The following is a 24,568-nucleotide window of genomic DNA, read 5'->3' on the forward strand; positions in this document are numbered from 1 at the left end:
CTTTCACATATTTAAAGCTGGCTGAGGTGAATCTCTACAGTGTTAACACTGAAATCTTCTAAATATTATGATTAGAACTGCTTGGATTAAAGGGGTTTTGATGCTGTCTCTCATCACAAATATAGAAATTCAAATCAAGTCCAGCTGAAGGTGAACAAATTTTTCCTAAATATAAGAATAAAATACTTCAGATTGTACATATTCAAAGTCTAAATATATTGTGAGTTTATGCTTTTTTGATTCCTTTATTTCATATTTGATTATGAACATAATTTTTTTTGTCATGAAGCCAAGTATCAGCATAAAAGACTACTATATTCTAACATGTTCTGTTCTTTCTAGCCTGTTTTTAACCACATTTTAGCCTCTTGCATGCTAGGAAGTATTCAGCATAACTAGTCTTAGTTATGAAAAGTTTATTATTCCTGTCTTCTACCCAGGAAAAAGCTCTGTGAGGCATGCAGTTTCATTTTGGTGTGTTTTCTCATACTGTAGCGTAGCTTCATTACAATATAGTTTAGCAATTTGCTATGGGGAAAAAATGAAGAACTATCTAGTCCTATTTTCAGTACATAGAGCTGTTAGATATTTTTTTTTAATTGAACACTGCTTAAATGTATTATTAAAAGGACTACATAAATGGAAAACAATTATTTTCTTATGTGTTATATACAGAACAATGGGAAGAGAAAAGAAAGGAATGTTCGCTACACCTACATTAAATACAAAGTGTTTGGACTAGTTACCAGTGGTCATCTTGATCTTATCATTGGGTTTACGCAGCACAATACAGAACTCTATGCAGAATACATAACAAGTTAATGTAATTTACTTGCAGTGAGAAGTGCAGAAAACAGCAAAGCTTTAATGCCCCCCACAGACCTCTTGCTTCTGAATGAATGAAATGATGGAGAGAGAGAACATGATATGAATTATTTCTGCACAATAAGGAACGTCTTGTGCATACAACAAATTCTAGATGAGAATTCACAGAACAGAATGAAGGGGCAACTTTCAGTACCAGAAGGACTGATAAGAGGGTTTAATTGTAAGATAGACTGTGATTTTAGATAGATAGATATACACCCTGGTATTTCTTTTTATTGGAGAAGATACAACTAATAAAATGTATAATGCATAATTAAAGGGTATCTCCACACTGTTCAGTCCACACTCTCTGAAATGGGAAGTATTAATTGCACTACTACTTTTGCATTCTACTTCTTATTTCCTAAATATTCCATTAACTCTCCATTATATGTTGATACCCACTGTTTTTCATGAATTACTATAATTTTACTTCTGATGTTTTGTTATTGGAGGGCAAAGAAGGACCCCCCATTGCTGTAATTTTAAAAGCCAGGAAAAAATAAAAATGCAATAATTGGCTCTAACTGTATTTCATTCATTTCGTATTACTTGCTTTCTATTTTGCTTTTGAAATGTAAATATAATTGCATTCATGTCATGGGAGTTATACCAAAGTTGGTCATACACGATGTGTTTTACCAGCTCTGTGGTACCAATTTATTAGTGGTCTTTAACTTTACAAATCACCTTGTATTTGAATCAATTATTTAAGAACACTTACGGTTTATTTACCTAACAAATTGCTTGTGGACTTAAGAAGGAATTCAAGCAGCTTCCCTGGGGTTTCTCATTTGGAATCTGGTTTATCCTATTATCCCTGAAATGAAGAAAACCAAAACCCCTTTGAAGTTCAGAGGCATCAGCACAAACTTAGATTTAAAATATAAATATCACTACAGAGTGGTGTAGTCGTCCTGACTGCTTGACCATTTTACATGGCATGACCACAAACATGCACGACCAGCACAGCCCTCAGGCCTGTGCTGCACAAATTTTGGCTGCAGGACAAACACAACCACCTAATTTTAACAGCAGAGCCTGAAGGCAACTCCCACTCGGTACCAGCAAATACACCACCTGCCTGACCTTGCTTTTATCTAACTGTGCAGCAAAAAGTTCTCATCAGAACATCCCTCCTGTCTGAGAGTAGAAATGATGAATAGAATTGTTTCCTTGCAAGAAAACAAGGAGTAGCTCAAAGGACCAAAGAGGGATAATCTCTTCTATGGATGGGGTCTGTATAGCATGCAGCACAGGCATTGGGAGATATTACACCACCTGGGGTTTCAAGCATCTAAAGGGACATAAGATTACCTAGATGATTATTTTCTTTTAGTGTTAACTCTAATAAATAGCTTTTTAAATGATGCCTTAAATGATGAGTGTGAGTGCCTTCCTTACTGGGATCATAATGGAAGAGCAACCACATCCAGGTGCAAAACAAGGCATTTTCTGTCATTTATCTTGACTTGAAGATATACTTCCTCATTTCTATGAAAGATATTTTGCTGATGCAAAGGTTAAAAAATAATACAGATACCTCATTATCTAACTAAATGTCCACTGTGAAATGTCACTGCAAACTAAATGGAAGTTGCATTAAATTGAGATTGGTATTTATTTCAAGACCAAATTTTTTTTTTCTTGTCTGTACTTGAGGAACTAAATAAAGAAGCACGCAATAGCAAGACTCAGAACCCGTAGCAATGAAGGTAACATACATGGTCATACTAGAATTCCAGGTTTAATTCCAAGTTTATTTACCTTATGCACTGACATACAAATCTTCAAAATTAATTTTCACTTTGAATGAAAATAGCATAAAAGAAGCATTTAGGTAAAAGGCAAAATATATCCTTCCTGAATTTTGTGATGTGCGAGTCCTTGAGAAGTGAAGGCCTCCAGACTTACATCCATAAAGTTGAAATCTACAACCATAAAGAATTTAATTTTTCATCTTCAAAGGATTTCATTAGTATAAATTAGTCCCCAAATGACTGCAGCAAATTATAGGTAGAAAAAAATCATTGCTCCCTAGTTCTACAGTGAGCAGGAGAGGAACAACAACACCACACAAAAAATTACTATTGGCAATTTTATTTTTTAAGTGTAATTTTGATTGGTGAGATCTTTAAAGCGTTGGTAAACTAACATTAGAAGATAACGCAAGGGGTCTACAGAAATGTTTCTAAATCTAGTTTTGATAGAAGCAGTGTGTCTTTTTGTCACCTGCTGTTGAGGAATGGATAATCTGGAGATCTACATTGGATTTCTTCTGTTTGCATTGTATCCAGGGTATCCCTTAGCAGAAGAACAGCTTGCCATTAGTTTTACAATTGAAGCTAGGGATATGTTTCTAATAAAAGAATACCTTGGCAAACAAGATTATGAAGGGCAGGGAGGAACAACAGAAATATGTTCATTTTACCATTTTTAAACCTCCTGCTGTCTCCCTTTTCTAATCTACTAAGGAAGACTTCCAGCTAAGTCTGGATGCACTTTCAGTGCAAAGAACCATGCAGAGGAAAGCAGAGATAAGTTCATCTTTTCTGGTAAAATGAATAATACAATTGTAACTAGTTGCTTATACTGGCTCAGAGCCCAGCATGATTAATGGTGCTTTCAAACTTGTTTTAGAGGTGCACTTAAACTTGCCCTTATGAATCTCATGTCTGTCAGTTTTCCAGTGCTTTGCCTGTTTATTTGACGGCCCTGTTGCTTAGAGCAAAACAGCAGGCTAGGACTGAGGAATTTTCAATTTATAAACTTATATGTTGTTAGATGGAAACATTTCTGCCAAAACTCATATGAGAAGGGAAAAATGTGAACTTTGGACCAGGAAATTAGTGTCAGTAGTGATAAAATAGGTTTATTTGGTATCTGACTATTAGCTGCATTGATCAACATGTCCATGGTGTACAGAGTCCAAGAGTGAAATTTCCTTCCTTGCTTTCCTCATGTACAGGAAGAACCGGAGATGGTGGAAAGGTGGGTCAACCAGGAATTGTCAGTGTACGTGTTTACATTTCTCCCTGAATTGGTCAAACTTTTAAAAAACAGACTGTAGTACTTAGTTTCATTCAAGTTCTTCCCCAAGTGATATAGTGCACTGTATTGACAGGTCCTACAATACTTAGCATTTCAACTTAGGCAAAACTATTTGAAATTATTAATTCTGCATACTAAGAGGAGGCAGATAGAAATATACAATAGCTTTTAATTTACTTCTTTTAAAAGATAATTTGCCATGTACCTAGGAGGCACATTACCATCAGAGGAACTTCAGTTGAGCAAGCAATCAACTTCCACTTCCATCCATCCTTTCCCACAACACTGAGCACTGATTGACAGCTAGATCCCCCAGAGTGCAATCCATTCTTCGTGAAAGTTGATTTAGTCTCAGTGTATTGAACATGCTCCCAAATCTATTTGAAATGCACAAATTTGTTTTTAAACAAAACAGAGAACTTGAAAAAAGTAAAATAATAAAATCATAGCAATCATACTTTTCCATAAATCTTCCTGACCTTCATTTGGTCAAATAATTTTTTAGCAGCAAAATAAAAACATATTATTGATTACAACTTTGTATATATAATTCACAAAATAAAATCATTTAAAATGGAAACTCAAAACATTCTTATGCCATAAGGTTCTTACCAGATACCTCCACTTTTTTTTTTCCTTGATATTTTAAAATTTTCACTTCTGACTAAAAATGTTAATGTTTGTAAGATCCAGGTACATTGTTAAAAGAATTACACTTGAAAATCTCCAACTAGTTTAGCTGTAATACAAGTACTATTCAGCAATGACATCATTCAGGTTGAACAACTACTTCCAGTGTGCTCCTTAAATTTAAACTATCCAAGCAGATGATATATACGCTGACAGAGAAAACATATCACTTATTGACAGCTAATTAGCAAATAGTTAATCCCTAATCGTTAATCTCTTCATTTGTTACAGTTCTACTGGGATTTATCTGAAGATTTTATATTGAAAAAAAAAATCTTGTTTCACTGATTTATTTTATGTTCTGAGGTTTTTGGAAGCAATAACTTGTTTGTGAAAAAAAATAAAAAAAAGGAAAAAAAAATACGTTCCTTTATAACTGACAGGGGAATATCCACTAATCTACAAACAGATTTAACAGATTTATGAGAGATACTCCAGCATCAAAGAGACAAAATCATCAACATTGTTGTCCCCAAACAATGAGGAGAAGACTGGAACTAGAGAGAATTTTAGGCCAGCATTAAGCCCAGCCTTTTCTTAGCAAGCCATTAAATAAAAATGAGATCATAAATCAAGAAAACAAACAAAATCTTGATATTATCACAGGAAAACCTGATGAATAAGTTAAGTTTGAAGAGGACAAACTCAGTACTGATAACAGACATGGGGAAAAAAAAGTCAGAGAACTTTCAAATATAAGGCCTTTCCTCAGGCATTAAAACTGAGAAGTACAGAAACAAACAAAACCAAACCAACGTATCAAAGTATCGGTCACTTATACTTCCACTGAAAGGACAGGATGAATTTCTCCATAAACGTCTTGTTTTGGGAGGAAAGTGTTAACTTTCTTTACAACATGAAGAATCTGGAAAAAGCACTATTTCTGAAAATGAGAACTTTGCAAGATGAATCCAAGAACACGTTGTCTAAAAGAAGCAATGTCCATAAATTCACTAACTGCTGCACAGCTTGTAAATCAAGTTGAAAATTAGATGTCTAGGTCTCCAAACTTGTAAAAGACAGATTCAATGGAAGAACTATCTATTGCTTTTAGACCTCCACAGGAGAATGCATATCCAAGAGAAGAGAACCAATTCTGATGAAAAGAAAGAAAACAAGACCACAAACTTTTTATTAAATTTGCCATCTAAAGATGAGGTGGGATTCCAATGTATAAAGCAAAAGTATGAAGATTATAATAAAAAAAAAGAAAGAAAACAAAAAGGAAGACAAGTCAAAAAAAGAAACCATTAATACATTAAGTCTTTTCAAGGAAAAAAAAAAAAAAGTGGATTTGTCTTTCCAGAAACAAAAACTACTTCTGAAATACCAGGGAGGATTTCCTAACTTTATAGTCCTTGCTTTTTAAAGTTCAAATATGCAAAGAAAGTTATTGAAAATATTAACAGATCTTTTTAAAAAGGACAGGAGTTTGCAAAACAAATCCTTGCAGCAGACACTAATATGAGAGCTTTCAGTTAAAAATAACCCATCTAAAGAGAGCTTAAAAGGACAACTATGGGCTGGAACTTCTCCTGTACTGCACAAGAGGCTGTTGCCATCACAGTGGTTTTATGCATCAGAGTGAGGCATGTCTCCACAGTGAAAAGTCTCCTGACTGACATATCAACACTATTTTATTTTAGCAAAATCTGTTATTGAAATACCAAAGAGGTCCCAAAATCATCTAAATAGGGAGAAAGAGTGTACAAGCACAGACTAGCTCCTCTGTCAGTTTACCTGGATTGGTCATGCTGCAGTAAGTTGTCGTAGTGAAGGGAGAATCTCCCTTTGTTCCCCACAGCACATCTACTCCTGCAGGACATCAGTTTTCTAGAATGGGATCATTATCCATCTTTATTAAAATCCAGGTTATCAAAATTAGGATTTGTTTGATGAACTTGGGCTGTGAACAGTTATGAATAAACAAACAAAAAAAAATTAAAAAGAGAAAATCAGTATGAGATTCTTCTGCTTATATTTCAGGAATAAGGATAACTCCCCAGCCAGTGATGGTATCATTGAGAAAACCTAGAAAACACACAGCAGAAGTAACACAGATTCCTAGAGTTTGTTATTCCACATCTGGAATGATCTAAGACTAAAGAAAAATTAGAAAACTGGGGAAGTAGGGTAGAGAAATGGACAGTGAGGTGGACTGAAAACTGGCTGAACTGTTGAGCTCTCAGGATTGTGATCAGCAGAATGAAGTCCAACTGGAGGCCAATCACTACTGGTGTGGCCCAAGGGTCTATACCAGGGCCAATACTGTCTAACAGCTTCATCAGTGACCTGAATGATGACACAGAATGCAGTTTCAGTACATTTACAGATGATACAAAACTGGGAAGAATGATTGATAGACCAAATGGGTGCACTGCCATTCAGAGGGACTGCAAAAAGCTGGAGAAATGTGCTGAAAGAAACCTCAATGAATATCAAGACTGGGAAATGCCAAGTCCTCCCCTGGGGAGGAATAACCCTAGGCAGCAGGGCTGACCAGCTGGAGAGCAGCTTGGAAGAAAAAGACCTGGGGGTCCTGTGGACAGCAAGTTGACCATAAGCCAGCAATGTGCCCTCGTGGCAAAGGCATCAACAGCCTCCTGGGCTGCATTACGAAGAGCACTGCAGCAGGCTGAGGGAGGTGATCCTTCCCTGCTGCTCCAGGGAGGGACACATCTGGAGTGCTGTGTCCAGTACTGTGCTCCCCAGTACAAGAAAAAGACATACTGGAGAGAATCTAGCAGAGGGCCACAAAGGTGATTAAGGGCTTGGAGCACCTGTCATACAAGGGGAGTCTGGGAGAGCTGGGACTGTTCAGCCTGGAGAAGAGAGGGCTCAAGGGAATCTTATCAGTGTGTATGTAAATACCTGATTGGGGAAGGGTAAAGAAGACAGCCAGACTGTTCCCAGCAGTGTTCTGTGACACTCTGTAATTATGTGGTGCTATGATAAAGGCATAGTCGTGTCAGATTTGTTGTCACAAAGGACAGTCCTTATTAGTTTTAAAAATTCACGAGTCGTGGAAATGAGTTCCTTGCTTTTTTGCCATGTGACAGAACCAAAGAAGCTATTTGTACTATTAAATAAACTGTATAACAATGACAGCATAAATTTAATCTTAAACCCTCTTAGCAAAGCATTAGCAACTAAGAAACAAAATAACAGTGGTATGTAATATATAGGACATCTTTCCATCAGGTTCATTATTGGAATGACAGTTGTAAAATATCCTTCTGTAAGAGGTGTCATGCTACATTGATACTTTCTTATTTTGCATACATTAAAGTGAATAAATTGGCGGAAATATTTTGTAGAAAGAAGATCAGCATACATCATTTGCTGTACATTTTCCTAATTTTCCATATTTCCACACATATTGCTGACTTACAGCTATGCAAAACGCAGCAAATTTTCCAAAACATTATTAACATGCCAGTCATTTTGTGTACATTAAAATAGGAAATTTAGTAACAGAAAAAAGACTTTGTACTCCATTTTCTATAGCTCCTAAAGAGCTTCTGCCTAAATGGCAAAGCAAGCATTCTTCAAAGAGAAAAATACAGAAAAAAAAGCTGTTAATAAAAAACTCAGATACAGCATTGATCCCTACACCAAAGATCTCTGGAGCCCTAGTTAAGGAAGGTTCCACAACATTCACCATTTCAAGTGAAAAGAGAAATTTAACTCAACTTGGGGGAAAAAAATGCATACATATATATATATATATATATATATATGAGAAAGGATATGGAAAAAGTAATTTTACCAAAATTAAGGTAGGGCACAAAAGTAAAATCAATTTTTTTCAGCTAGGAAAAAAAATGTTTTCAGTCTTATTATTTATGTGATGCATGTGCTTCTCTCGGCAAAAAAAGGGAATATTATCCTCATTAGAAATAGTATTTGGAGGATAAAATACTAGCACTTTCTTAAAACAGCAGACATTGAAGACGGATGATACAGCATTTAGAAGGGATTTCAGTATTTCACATCCTTTCAAGAAGATGCAAGATGTACTGGGTTTATGGCAAGGTTTTGGTAGTGAAGGGACTACAGGGTGACCCTGGTGAGACAGACACCAGGAGCTGTCCATGCGTCCAACTGAGCCAGTTCCAGCTGGCTCCAAGAGCGACCCACTGCTGCTGAAAGCTGAACCCACCCACAATGCTGGTGGCACGTCTGGGATAATGTATTTAAGAAAGAGCAAAAAACACTGCACAACAGCTGGGATAGAGAGGAGTGAAAAAATGTGAGAGAAACAGCCCTGCAGACACTAAGGATGGTGAAGGTGAGGAGATGCTCCAGGCACTGAAACAGAGATTCTCCTGCAGACTATGGAGAAGATGATGGTGAGGCAGGCTGTCCCCCTTGTACCCATGGATGTCCACAGTGGAGCAGATAGCCACCTGCAGCCCATCGAGGACCTCACGCTGGAACAGTGGAGATGGCCTGAAGGAAGCTGCAGCCTTGGAAAGCCCACACCAAAGCAGGCTCCTGGCAAGAGCTGCAGGTTGTGGAGAGGAGGTCACGCAGAAGCAGGTTTTCTGGCAGGACCTGTGGCCCACGGGGGACCCTGGAGCACTCCACTCCTGAAGGACAGTACCCCATAGAAAGGACCCATGCTGGAGCAGTTCTTGAAGAACTGCAGCCCATGCAAAGGACCCTTGTTGGAGAGATTCATGAAGGAATATATCACGTGGGAGACACCCCACGCTGGAGCAGGGGAAGTCTGTGAGGAGGTAGGAGTGGCAGAGATGAAGTGTTAATGGACTGACCACAGCACTCATTCCCCATCCCACTGCACCGCTCAGGGAGGAGGAGGTGGCAGAATCAGAAATGGAATAAAGTTGAAGCTAGGAAAAGGGGAAGGGTGAGGGGAAAGTGGTTTTAGCTTTGCCTTTGTTTCTTGCTATCCTACTTTATTTTTAATTGGCAATAAATTGAAATTTTCCCAAGCTGAGTCCGTGTTGCCCATGATGACAATTTATGAACAATCTCCCTGTCTTGACCCTTAGCCATAAGTTTATCTCTCTTTTATTGTCCCAACATCCCATTGAGGAAGGGGAGTGATAGAATGGTTTGGTGGGCAGCTGGCAGCCAGCCAAGGCCAACTGACCACACAAGGTATACAATTTCCAAGTCTTTAACCTAATCAGCAAGATTATATTAGATCTGCTGACTAAAGCAGGAACGAGTAGCAAAGCAAAGGGTTTGCTTTTCTGTTCAGACTTTTTAAAGATGAACAAAAGATCTCCTGGAAACCACTGTGATTTTATTGCAAGCATCACAATATTAGATGTTTTTTAAATCTCAGACATCAAGCTGAAAAGTACATTTTTTTTATTCAGAATGGCTATAGGGTGGGTTTTTTTAATTATTACTTAGAAGAGAACTGAATTCACTACCTTCCTGTCAAAACCCCAAATATTACCTATCAGTCCGTCCATGTGGAAGGACTTCTTCATACAAGTTTGCCAGATCTTATTTTCTTATCAGAAGAAAAATATGATCTTTATGAGGTATATGGACTGATGGGTTAGTACAAAAATTCTAACAGGAGAAAAAAGAAAAAAAATCTTAAGCATTTAGAAACTGTTCTTGTCAGATAGATTTGACATGTACTTTTGCACCTTTCTTCCCTGCAAGTTGTTCTGTTTCCAGCCACAAAATACCACTTGACACTTCAGGCACAGATGGCAGCAGAAAAAGGAACCAGGGACAGCGACATCTTCATTGCCTTACAAGCATAACGTGAATAGATGATGGTACCAGTCAACAAGTGACAAGACAGCTTTACAAAACTAAATGCCAGCCACTCTGTACAAAGGGTACAGGTAAGTTGCTTCTCCTTTTTTCTCTCCATTTTGATAAACCAGGAAGATCAGGAATAACAGCAGCACGAGGAAAAGATGATGTGCAGAAAGGATATTTGGGGAACCAAGGGAGTGTAGGGAATAGTATGATAGGATAGAGGGGAAGAGGACATTGACACAGAGACAGAACATCAGGAAAAATTATTGTGCTAATTTTTGAAACACAAATATTTAACCATTAAGGTTTTATATTTGAGATGGAAAGTTCAACCTGGAGGATATTTGGTCCCTTGAATGGCAAAATTGACATTGTTATGATGGTATAGTAGGCAATTCAGCAACATATACAGACAGCTTTCACTGAAAAAAGGACCGGGCGTGTTGTTTAGGTCACCATTTTTCAATGCTTGTCAAAAACTGAGGACTGTCAACTGTTCAAACATTGAGCAGACCAAAAGGAGGCTACTCTCAGCAGCTACATCATTGGATAAAATAATCCTGCTGACCAGAGGCAAAATGAAAACTTTTAAATTTTCCCTATTAGATTAGAAAGGGAAATACATATGTTTCTCTTTTCTTACACACATCCAGTAAGAACTATGTATTGCCTGGCAAGAATGGTTTAAAACATGGTGATCATGTATTTTGTGAAATCTCAGGGCTATAAGACAGCTTCCTGGAATTATTAGAGACACTTTTCCTGTTGTAATATGCAATCGTTATAGCATAACTTGGGTTTTTTTCCAAAATAAAGACATGAGTCTGTGACCTAATTAAAGTAGAACTAATTCATCTCAGGACCAAAACAGCAGGAAAATGCACTAGAAAATTTTATCTGCAATTTTTTTCAGAGACAAACACAACAAGGAGAGCTAAGGCAGCTAACAGTGCAAACAAGGAAACATTTTGAAATCAATAAACCCTTAATATTGCACATTACTAAGTAGAGTTAATGGACCTATGGCTTGAGATCTAGAAACATAATGTATTTGGGCAAGCTGTAAAGAAGTGGAGTTATGGTGTCTGAAAACTTGTGAAGAATCAGAAAATAATATAACAGAGTGTGAGTATTTGCTCTGCAGGAATAGAAAGACCACTTCCCTGACAGCATTCAAGCAGTCTCTTGACATTTATATAGCTGCAGAACAGTGGAATAGACAATGAAAACATGTCTTGAAAGTACAGCTTGCTGAGGCAGTATGCAGGAGGAGCATGTATGGCTTCTGACTCTTTATAAATAGGCAAGATGAGGCACAGTGGTATTTGGGGCAGATTTAAGCAGACAAGGAGCTGACTCAAAGGTTTTTCTTGTACAATTCCAAGAAGGAATCAGAAGAAGCTGAAAAATGCAGGCACAAATTTAAGGAACTTTGAGTCTCATCAGTAGTCAGCTGTTGAGAGAGATTTCATTTTCCCTTTTGCCTGCTGTATAAAAATATATTTTTTTAAAAAAAAATTATTCTTTTATTGTTCTAACACGATGCAGCATATTGTAGCAAACAAGATATCAAATCCTATTGTGTAACATGGTGTATTATACAACCATATTTTTTAACACATATTTTTGAAGTACTTTGGACAGGCAAGCTCTTCTACTTCTACAAAAGACCTAACATACCGGTGGGTATGGGCTGGCTAACAAGTATAATCTAGACTGTATTCTTGTATTCTTTGTTCAGTTGTGCTGTTGTTGTTCAATTAAGCTCCAGCACTTTATTGTGATTACTTTTATGTGAAATAGCTTGAAATTTTTAGATGGCAGTAACAAGCTATATTGCACAACTGAAGTTTTACTAACAAAGTGTAATAATTCACTAAAATAAATTTTAACTCAGTTTAGTTAAAATGCCTTTACTACTAATCAGTGTTTACCCAGACAAAAAGTTTCTGGCCCTAAAATGGGTCAGAAGTCAGGAATTAAAATTCTAAGTGTAGGTTATGTTACTGCATGCATGCACAGAGAACACATGCATGTAGTACATATATAATTTCTAGAATATTTCCTATTAATCACGAAGAATTAATATCTCCAAAACCATAGATTATCTATTTTTATGTACTTAAATGCCAGTTTTGGTTGCTTTCCTCCCCATAAGAAAAATCTGTATTTAGACTCCAGAAGGAAGAAGAAAGAAAAGCAAAAAAAACAAAAAACAAAAAACAAAAAACAAAAAAACAAAAAAAAAAAAAAAAAAAAAAGAGGGGTTTGGGGTTCCAAGTAAATATACAGTAGTCCAGGACTTGTATCTGAAGAGACTTGAGATAAGTTACTTGAATCACAGAATGGTAGGGGCTGGAAGGGACCTCTGGAGACCATCTAGTCCAACCCCCTGCTAAAGCAGGGTCACCCAGAGCCGGCTGCGCAGTCGCATCCAGGCGGGTTTTGCATTGTCTCCACAGAAGGGGACCTCACAGCCTCTCTGGGCAGCCTGTGCCAGGGCTCGGTCATCCTCAAGGTAAAGAATTTTTTCCTTATATTCAGATGGAACCTCCTGTGCTGCAGTTTGTGCCCATTGCCCCTTGTCTTGTCACTGGGCACCACTGAGCCTGTCCTCTTGACACTCACCCTTAAAGGTCTTGATCTTGAAGGATGACAGTACAAATACCAGTACTTCTCATAGAATGTTGTTAAGCAGTTCAAGCAGATTTCACACACCAATTTACACAGATATACCAAAAATCAGTTCCAGTTGTGATTAGTACACCAAGGAAACATAAAGCAGTAACACGTGGAGGCTTGTGTCCAATACTGACAGCACTGGAGAAGGTTATGACAAAACACGATCAGTGACAAGCTGACAGTACTAGACTACCAGTTCAATCACACCATGACTTACAGTCGATGAAAATCTTTTTACAGCCATCTACTCAAAGATAACCTCCGAGAAGGATAACTCTAATTTACTTGTTCCTGTAAGTCTGAATTCTTTCTGATCTGTACCAGGCCAACATTGTGATGATGACTGGAAAAAATCCCAGTGTCAAGGTTGTAACAAGGAACAACAGAGTAACACAAAGAGGACATTATAAAGCAGGATATTTCAATAGATCAGCATGTTATGCTGTTAAAAACCTCTATCCCTTATGTGTTATGGAAATCTGTTTAACTTGTGTTAATAATAATCAAATATTAAAGGAAGAATCTTAATGAGATCTGTCATGTAAATGATGCATAAGTAATACTGAGATTTCTAGAAAGGGGTGGAACATGTGCCTGAAGATTAGCACATATGACTAGAAAAGTGTAAAAATAGCGTTCTATAATTTATACAAACATTTTTAGAACTGCTTGCTGGTTATCTGTGCACTTATAGGCAGCGACAGACCCAGACAGGTGAAAGCAAGGAGATAGCAATGATTTCATCTGACTCTACATCAGAAGCCTATAGTTGAAGCATCATGACATGTAATTTTTATTTATGTTGTCTTGTCACAGGGTGAACCAATTGCTGACAAAAAATTTAAAGCTTTGTAACACCCTTGGAGTGAGATGCCAGAAGGTGACAGGGACCCAAATAATGACTACTAATCAGCTTTGGGTATGGGGATACTCAAAGAGATTTTCCTGGGACTGCATAACTCAAGAGGCTGTTGATGGCTTATGGAGACTAAGTTCAAAACAATAAGTAGTGAAAACAGTCCTGGCAAGGGGCATCCAAAGATATCCAGGACTGTACAAAAATCTAGAACAGCTACATACAGGTGACAGGCTACTAGCCAGCACGTGGCCACACTGATGGGTTGGAGTGAGCAGCCTGTTCCGCCAAGCCCATGGCACCAGTCTTAACTGGAACACAGGGGTAAGGACCCGTTATACCCAGAATGTTTAAATACATTTTTTATTTTATTCCGCTGAATAGTGTGGTTCTTGTAGTTAACCTACTGTAAATTCACTCAAGACAGTTCTCTATTTGGCCTCCATACCACTGTTTCCATCACTGCTCAAGTTTCCCTCTGAGAATCAAGATTTTTATGACCAATAAATTGAAAAATATTACTAAGCGCTGTTCAGTTGATCGCCTTGGCTAGAGAATTATATTAAAGTTGCACTGTTCCTCCAGCTGGAGTTGTACTTTTCTCCTCCTTGTGCTTTTCTTAAGATTTTGGGAGGTTTGGTAAGGAGCCCTGCTTCAACTACCTGTTTGGGAGAATATAGATAACTGTGGCAAGTGAGAGATTAAAACATTAATATATATAACACAAATCTATGCATCTAAATCATCTAGAATATGTTAAGTCATTTGTTACTAGCATTGCCATATAAATATACTGACAATGCTTTTTTTCTGTAACAATAATGGCATCTTGTGGTTAGTAAATTAATTTTTATCTGTGAATAATTTAAAGGAGAAGTCTAGACTATATTCAGTATCTATTCACAAGGTTTAAGAAATACAGGCAACAAAAAATTTAAGCCTGACACACATTATTCAAGGTTACATTTTTACATGCTTTCATTTTACTCACACACAGTTCTAAAACCAATCAAAAAAGGGTAATATGGTTTTGCAGACAATATAATGGCATTATCTCACAGATAATTAAAGTATCTTTTAATAATAAATCTTCCACACATTCAGATTTATGCCAAGGCAGATAAAATTAATAATTCAAATGCCTACACTTTAGGATTTTGGAAGGATCTTTTATGAAAGTTTAAAAAATTGTCTTGAATTCTTTGTCTTAGAGTGGGAGTCTGTGCAAGTAAAATAGGATACAGTAATATGAACATTGCTGGAAACAGCATCCCCAGTAGTTTTCTCCGTGTCCACACAAGGTACTGTGAGGATGGATTTTCATGTTTAAAGGAAATACTTTGACTAACTGATGAGACCTTGGATACTGGTATTTTCACTTGTTCCCTCTGGTTTTCTCCTCCCATTTTCTCCCTCCATATGTACAATAACTAGCCACTATTGCTGCCATATATGTCTGACACTGCACAGTACTTTCCTTAGTAAAGTGCCTCCCGCTAGCCATTTTTTCCACCACTCTGAAAATGCCACATTAGTATTCCTCTCTTCTCAACTTCACAAAGCAGTATTTCAGCACTCCTTAAGTTCTAGCCCTACTGATTTCCTTCAAATCAAACCATAGAAGTACATATTCTTTCAAGAAAACAAGTGTCACAGCCAGTGAACAATTTTGGATCCTGCAAGCTCTGGAGGTTTAGACAAGGCACGGTTTAAACCTGAGTACTGAAATTTGTGCTATTAGTTGTTCACAGTAACAGAAGTATAATTTGTCTCTCATGTTCCAGTGTTTATAGATGTCAGATTTATATGACAGAATATAACTCCTCTAAAACTGCTCATAACCACTTAATAACCATATTAGGAGCATACAATGGAGTGCACGAAACTGGAATAAATCACTAGAACTGGTATGCTGGAAATGAGAATTAACTGGTGGTCACCTTAATGTAAGAATAGAATAGTTCTCAATACTGCTATCTATTAAGTTCTTTTGGATCCATAATTTTCACCATGTCATTAAGAGGCCTAAAAGATGTGCATTCTGTCATCACAACTACCATGTCACCATCCTCAAAGGTGAGTGCCATTCTGCCAAAAAAATAAACCCAAAGAAAAACACCAAGAGACTTACTTGACACTACCAGTCAGAAGTTGAATCTAAATTGGTGGTACTTTGCAGTTCAAAGACCAGTTATAGCTCTATAGGCATCAGCGAAGCTTACAAAACTGACATATAAAAAAGGCTGATGATGTCACCACACAAACACAATTCTGTGAACCAGAAATATACCTAAAAGCAATATTTTAAAAATCTGATGACACTACAAGTTTGTTAGGGTGCAGTACCGCTAAACAGTGTCTATGCTTTCCCAGAGCCATGGATGCTGGTATGAACAACAGAAATGGGAAATTTCCAAATATGCTGTTCATCTGTTTAATATTTTTGAATAATTTTGTCTTGCCTTAAAAGAATCAGGATCTTACGCTAACAGTAAGAATTACCTAGGTACCTTTAGCTTGTGACAATATTCTCTTTAACAAGGAAAGTTTAACCTTGTTCTGAGTATCTATAAGACTATCAAGGAGAAGATTAATGTATATATGTGTTCATATATTTTAAAGAGAAGGGCTTTGAGAAAATGAAAGCAGTAATATTTTACACTTCAAATATATCAATCACTTTCCATATTGAAAACTTTAAAAAAGTTCAGAAAGTTTTTACTGGTGATGTCTTTTCACGCTACTAATCAGTATACCGTCACTGTATGCGTACTCTAGAACCACACTTAACTGTCTGTCACACAGTGACCTGATCTCATTAACATCTTTTACCCTCTGGGCCCATTACTCCGTCAGTACAACACAAAGCTATTTAGATTTCCCCCTTCTACTTACAGCTGATTGGGTAAGGGAAGGCAACTCTGACACATCAGTGAACACCGGTAGTGAAACACTTTACTCTCCCCTAGCTAGAATTTTATGTTACATATTTGGCTTCTCCTTACTCTATGATTTTTGAATATCAGTATGTTAGAACTTGTAATTTTTTTTTTTCCCAGAACACTATTACTTTCAGTTAAATAATGTTTTTTGTGTCCTGGAGCTGGGAAAAAAAGATATTACATCAGCCAAGTGTGTTTTAATTACGGAACAAGAAAATATATTCTTTTTTCTTTAGAAATATCTTTAAGTATAACTAGCACTAGTTAATTTTTCCCTTTTAAGTTGTTCCACATTATACAGTCATAAACTTTAAATAACTTCAATAAGGAATTCCTTTAAAATCCAGAGTCTGTGCGGGATGATGTAACTCACATTGTCACATCAGGTTTCCCAACCTTACACACTTTTTGCTTTGCTGCCTGTGGCCAGCAGAGGGCATCTGAGGACTGAGTGATGTGAATAGAAAACCAAAACACCAGCACTTGCATCGCAAACAATGGCTCGCTCACGTTGGAGTGCATGCTTGAGATAATAAATATTTGAGTATAAAATTTAGTGTTTTCAACATAAATATCAGACCCATAGGATTTAAGTAAAATGTCATATGCGACATTTATTTTATTAAGAGCTATGTTTTCAAACTTGTTTATTGTACATACACTGAACTACTACAAAAATTACATTTAGACAGTTAAACGCATAGGCATATTAAAACTTTATATAGAATACTCTTACAAAGCAGGGGGGGAAATCTGCACAGAACTCAGTGGCTGAAAGATTTCATTTAAGGAGCAAAACGTTTATTTCAGCAACATTAACCATTTAATTACATGTTCTTTACTTAATTTGTGAGATTATTTATATATCAGGTTAAAACTGGTTTTACATATTGGCTGATTAAAACCACACCATAAGTTTATGTTTTCTTAAATGACACAGTTCTTCAGCAAAACCTTGTGAGTTTCAGATGTGTCTCTTCAAAAATCACCTGAAAAATCTGAATTGAAAAGATACTGATAATGTTTAATTCCTACAAGTTAGCACAAATGGAAACAAGTGCTAAAAGCGCAGCCTTACTGGATGGTTTTAAAGGGTGTACACTCAAATCTGTTTGCCTCACTACACACTCAATTACACCAGCTGAGCTTTTCAAACATGGATACTCAGATGCTTTGATTTCAACTTACATCTGCTAGGGGTGCTTGTGCTTTATCCAGTCTGTGTGGAGTCTCGAGCTGCAGAGCAACCGCAACTGTGCCCTACTGCTGCTTCAGGTTGCAGAGTTTTAGTTTGCAAGGGGGAATGACAGAGCAGTTTGCACAAGCTCAGGCTGAGGAGCAACTTCAGCAGTAAAGTGATGTGCATGCTCTCAGCATACAAGGATGTTGTCAACAAGGCCCTGGGACAAGGTTTAGCCATGGAAGAAGGTATTCACCGCATCCCTTCTTTAGCCATCTAAGGTGCAGAAATCATGATATGACCTGCTTCTCTGGCTGTCATCTTCCACTGCCTGACAAGTCACACTGTCAAAAGCACATATTCAGGATCGTTCACAGTTTAAGCAATGGTACTAAACATGAATTCCCACACAACAAGTATTATTTTGGGGAAGAACGAAATTCAATCTGCAAACCTTCCTAACTTCCATACACCTGCTGGGTTCCCCCCACAACTCACCATCTACGTTTTGGAAGAGAAACAACAAAATATTTCAAATTTTCATCATACTATTAACCTAAGCAACTATTTAATATCAGATGTGCAGTGCCCCTCTAGGGGGATAAAAGGCTCTGGAACCATAACGACTGTATGCTGGCTACAGTCCTTGGTTGCACTGCTGTCTGGCAATTATTTGGTGAGGTGTAAGTAGCTATACAAAAAAAAAAAAAAAAAGGTTGGTGATCTTGGAGAGTTTCTACAGAAAAGTGCAATTTTCCAGTCTACATGTGTCCATACAGTTTACCAAGAACCTGAAAAACCTGTTCACATGTAAATCAGTTATGAAATAACACTACTTTTGGCAAGGCATACTCCTGCGGGAAATTCCCAGGCAAATGAGCAGTGTGATACTGATCTAATGAAAAGACTGTAATAGTGACAGAGAGGAAAAAAAAAAAAAAAAAGAAAAAAACCAACCAAACTCAAATGCCTGACTTTGAGGAAGAGGTGAAAATAAGGGAAAAAAAATTGGGAGTGGGGGGTTGGTGGGTAGGAGGAGGAACAAACTTAAAAAAAAAACCAGGCTTCTGTGACAAAACGAGGAACCCGTTTAAGGTCACCTCCAAATTCCACCTAAATGTTTTCCAACATTTTCAAAGCTATGTCTACTCCTTGCCCTTAAATCACCAGCACAGGAAACTCAATATGGATTTTCAGTCATTTCAAGCGACAAGAGACCATGAAGTTCAAGGCACTGGATGAAATACTGCTTTTCTGAAGGTAAACCCTGGGTAAGCGATTGTGGTGGGAGAAAGATCTGTCAGGTGTAAGTTCACCTCACATCCAATGCAGCTTAACTCCTGCTGCCAGTGACAGAGACTGTCCCACTCTCCTGCCCATGCTTGCCTGTGTTTACTTCATCTGGTCTGGTGGCCGTGATGCCAGAGGGTGAGCTGCAGCCACCCTCACTGGCAGGGAGCAGCAAGAACAGGCTGCCCCATGAGGGAGGACACACAGGAGCCAAGGATGGCCATAGTACAGGCAGTGTCCTTTACCAGCCAGGGCACAGTCCTGCTGTGCCTGCATAGCATAGTCCCACATACAGCCCAGTCAGAAGCAGCAGAGACAGCACCAGAGTGAAAGCAAGACTAAAACATAGGTCTGAAATCCATCCAGGAGACAGCACCAGTGGCAATCAGCATCAAACATAGGTCTGAATCCACCCAGGAGACACGACTACAGCCTACAATGCAACTTAGACAAGAACTGACTGCCCAGGCTCAAGCTTAAAATGACCTCCTTAGATGGATGGGCTGCAACTAGAAGTGAATGTTCCAGTGAGACTGGTCAGGGCAGCGATGGCATATTACTTCTCTCAAGGCACTGACATCTGTATTGGGGAACAATAAAGTACTAAAGAAGGCTGCACGATCACTAGGAATACTTGCAGCTATAAGGACAGGTTACTTGGCTCTAGTCTCTTCAGTGTTATGCACCAAATACACTTCTGATTTATCATTTAAAGAACTAAATTGATAAGCTTATCCTCCTAGCCTTCTATTGCTCAAAACAGTAGCTAATATTGATAAACCATGACTCCTTCCCACTCAGGTTTCAAGCAATGATACGTTAGGGAAATAATGGCAATGTGCACTGACTTATGACCTCTTTTCTGCTGGCAGATCTGGCCAACTGGAATTGTGCATTGGTGTCTCACATCGGTGGCTGGCAAACATGATGAGGCATTTACAGCCATCCTTTAGCCCATGGTTAGTAAAATGACGCCTGCTTTGTTAAACCTGACGAATATGAGACTGCTTGAGAGACCTGAGTGTTTTCCATAAAGGCAGGAGATCACATCAATGCAGGCAGAGGACTTCATGGCAGAAAGCTCTTCTGGGAGGATGCACCTGTGTGTCTGCCTGTGTTCGTGCTGAGGGGAAGAGAACTTCTAATCTGAGAAGGATCCAAGTAACAGGTGACTGGGCTACAGTTAAGACTTTTAGACACATGTAAAATTTTTGAGGATGACAGGCTAAATGTAGGAGAATAGAGGGGTTTGGAAATTCATGGGCTGGCTAATGGACTTGCACATAGCTCATTCTTAATTTTCAGCCAAACAGCTTTAGGGGGAGACCAGGAACCATGAATCTCCCAAGAAAAATATTAGTCAACATGACAGATTAAAAAGGGGGTATAAAGACTGCAAGGTCTGTCATGGACACAACTTTAACTTCAGCTCCAAGAGACTTTGCCCTTGAAAAGGCAGCAACTGTTCTAGGCTGGATGTCTAATTCACTCCATGTAACAGGGCATGTATAGGTTTTTGAAAGGCATTCACAGAATCATATGGCGCGTGTAGCAGTGACTAAGCTAGGGATAGATATAACAATTTGACAAGAATGGAAAGATCCATTTCCTCATTTTTTCCCTCCTGCATCTTACCATAGAGAGGAAGAAGGACTAAGACTTGAGAATAAAGCAAGTAGGCACTTTGTGCCCCTGCTGGACTGGCACCTATCCTTCTCCTATGTCTTCTCTCACTACACAGGCATCTCAGCCGGGTCATAATTCTCTTTTCAAGCTGTGAGGCCAAAGAGATGCTGGGGCCAAGTCCTGCCAAATCACCTGATGCATTGAGTTGTTAATATTGTTGATGTAATGCTTTAGTACCACAATATACCAGTTCTGCCAGCAGATATCTGACTTCCTTGGCAGTCTGGATCCTTACAAGTGCCTAGTCCTGAACAGAGATTTTACCAAAACCTGGTTGTACAGGAATACAGGGGCAGGACAGATATCTACCCACAAAGCATGTCTTCAGGGAAACCATCACCTCCTGCCAGCAATCCAGCACAGTCTCCATCTGGATGATACCCTTTCCTTCACCTACATCTGGATGGAAAAGATCAGGTTACTCCCATTTAGACCACATCTGCATTTTGTTCCAAACGTCTCATAGCTCACTCCAACAACAATCCAGCTTTCCTCACAGACTACCTACTGGTGTCTGTGGTCCTCTTGGCAGTCAGCGTCATCCTTCCTGCCTTTGTAATTACAGACTGTTGGAGGACTTGGGCTTCATAGCAGCCTTCAGAGCGCTTTGGTGTGAGAGGAGAGGGTATGTTTACCCATCAGCTCAGCATCAGGGGAGGTAAGGAAGGTAGGCACCTGGCTCTTGCTCTGATTATATGTAAGAAGGCGGAGAAGCTGCCACTAGGGACATGTGGCAAGAATAATTGGAACTGGAGGTCTTAGATTCAGCAAGACACATGGCTGCCCAACTCTGCAGGGAGTGCTGAGAGAGGTGGAATGAACTCTGGACCTCAGTGGGCTGTCAGGACACTTCCATACAGTTATGCATCCAAATCCTTTGGGAGCTGGACTGCAGAAGATACTTAATTTCAATGTAAAAGGTACCTAATAAAACAAAAAGCAATACAAGGGGAAAACTTAAAAATACCCAAGATGTCAAATAACTGTGTAAAGATTGTGTGCCCTAAGAGGGTGCATTCAGATGAATCAATGTGATCCTACTTCTCAGGAATGAATAATAAAGGTTATTTACTATGAGGCTCATAATTCTAATACTTTCTGCAGAGAATACAGCCACCACCTACTTCAAGAAGAAACCATCTTTTTGTCATCCACCAGCATTTCCCTCTACCACGCCAAGGAGGCAGAGGAACAAAGGAAACAAGGAATCTCCACCCCTTGCTTGTTGTGGGGAAATACATGAATTAGAAGTAAAAACTGGAAAGTCCAAAGATATTACAGTAATAGTGGCCATAAAAAACAAGCTAAAAAGACTTGCATTTCTTGAATGAGTCAGACTTCTTGGCAGCCTCCCATGTAAGTTGTGAGGCCCAAGACTCTTCACCTCATAAGACAGCAAACAGATAAGACTGTGTAAGTGATAATTAAAGATATAAAATGGCTGAAATGAGGTGGCAGCAATGGACAGTCAAAAGGAGCCAGTCTCAGTGTAATGAAAATATAAGGTAAACAGCCCATGCAGGCACTGACTACACTGAAGTTCAATGACTGAGTGTCACCAAACTTGCCACAGTACTTCAGGTCTGTATGAATATACAAAACTTGAGTTTGACTGTGTTTGTTTGTGTGTAGGAACACTTCTTTATATCAAACACAGTATTGTGATACCAAAGAAAACAGAAAATGTTTATCATGTAAACCAAAAGCAGCAAAATAGTGCCAGCACAGCAGCAATTTTATATACAATGACATATGGCAGGTTTGGTAGCTGAATCAGCAGAGCTTTCCGAATGGAAACCCCTGAAATGCAAAATCTGCATAAAGCTTATTTGCTATCCCACACCCCTTATTTTCTAGAGCTACAAAAAATCTGAGTGAAGACGTCTGAAAGACAAGTTGTTGGACATAGGGTTTTGTTTTATGGTGTTCTTTAATTTTATGGTTCTAACTTGTTAGTTTTCCATAGTAAAGATCACAAGAGCAGATCAGTAAGAAACCTCTTTGTTGTGGTGGGCCCTTTTTCCTAAATCATTTGATATTTTTCAGAAAATAGGAAAAAAAATGTATTTTTGTGGTAGGTAGTGTGGAAAAATCACATCGTTAACATCCCAAGAAGGTGTGACATTCACTGGATTAATGTTGCTCTTGTTGGAGAAAATATTACAAAAACATTTACAAATGCCTGTTAAAAAAAACCTATAAATACTGTAGTTTCTTGTTATAAAGATCAGGAGAATGCTTACCAGTAGTCAAATAAAAAAAATTCTCCTCAATGTAAGCTATTACTTGTTCATAAATTTCTCTGAATAAGACAGAGATTATGTGTTCAAATTAAATAACATGAAATTATAGGGGTTTTAATATAAAATTAAAAATCAATAAATCAGAAACTGGAGGTTCCAGCCTGAAACATACTTTAAACAGCCCAAAAAACCCACCCGAAAAAAACAAAAAACCCCTGAATTTAGCTTTAGCTAAGCAGCTTCAGATGTTATAGCTTTGCATTCACACAAAAAGTAATAATATAGTATTGCAGCTGATACATTTAAGGCTCAAATAAACAAGGTTCATTAACACAGCAGTAGAAGCAGTCATGTTCCTAGTTTATCTTGCCCAAGGGTCATCTTTTAAATTTCCTTGTCAAAAAAATTCTTTCTAATTAGTGTGAACTTTTGTATGTATTCACCTGTTATATTCTTCTGCTCGTGATCACTGGTTTGATACATGCTGGCCAACCTGATTCAGGCTCAGAACTATCTCATTTAATTTAAGGAAGTGAGAAAATGCCAACAGCTGTAAAACAGGGATTACCTGAAATGCTGAATCTAATTCAGCTGAATTATTTCCCCGCACTGAATTTCACAGGTAACTGTCAAAATAGCAATGGCACCAAAAGTAGTTCCAGGCTCAACAATTCCTTACAGTTATGCCTGATTGTTACGGCTAAAGAAACATCAAACTCCCAAGAGTTATAAAAATCACGATTCTTCAAAAGCACTCTACAGTTTTTACTAAAGCGTTATTTTTTACATAACAGAAGCCAAAACCAGCTTGACTTTATTTTTCCTTGTAATCTACCCTTTTTTCTAGATGGTATATATTTGTCATCTTTTCCATGCTTTGGGCATTTTTTAATAACAAAAAACGATATAGTATCTTTCCTAAATCACAAAGCTTTAGGATACATTAAATAAATTACAAACATTAAAACCATAAAGACATTTTAAGTAAGCTTTTTTAAAACTGCTTGAAAAATCAGGGCAAACAATTGTCTGTGTGTGTGTTGTTACTAAAATGAAAGGAGAGCTTACTACCCTCATTTAATTTCTAGAACCTTCAAGTAGCAGAATAAAAATTGAGGTACCTATACATGCTATTTAGAAAACTTAATCTAAAAATCTTAGATAATCCTTAATGCAGGAAGCACCTTCATTTTACCAGTGATGTACAAGTCTTATAATGCAGTCTTCAAAATGCTTGCCTAAATTAGCGCTTAAGTTTCTTTCAGTAAAATTTTCCATAGTGCTCTGGTTTGGTTTCTGCATACACCCAGACTATCAGTTGGCATGG

At 38.0% G+C, this 24,568-nt stretch overlaps 1 protein-coding gene across 1 annotated transcript in view; it reads left to right on the plus strand.

Annotated features, from left to right (window-relative positions):
- ARHGAP42 (Rho GTPase activating protein 42) overlaps window positions 1-24,568 on the plus strand; it is a 215,959-nt gene that overhangs the window by 17,746 nt on the left and 173,645 nt on the right. The gene's annotated exons all lie outside the window — the stretch shown is intronic.

The sequence above is a fragment of the Falco punctatus genome (genome assembly GCF_963210335.1).
Source record: "Falco punctatus genome assembly, chromosome: 2".
In the NCBI taxonomy this organism is placed as follows: Eukaryota; Metazoa; Chordata; class Aves; order Falconiformes; family Falconidae; genus Falco; species Falco punctatus.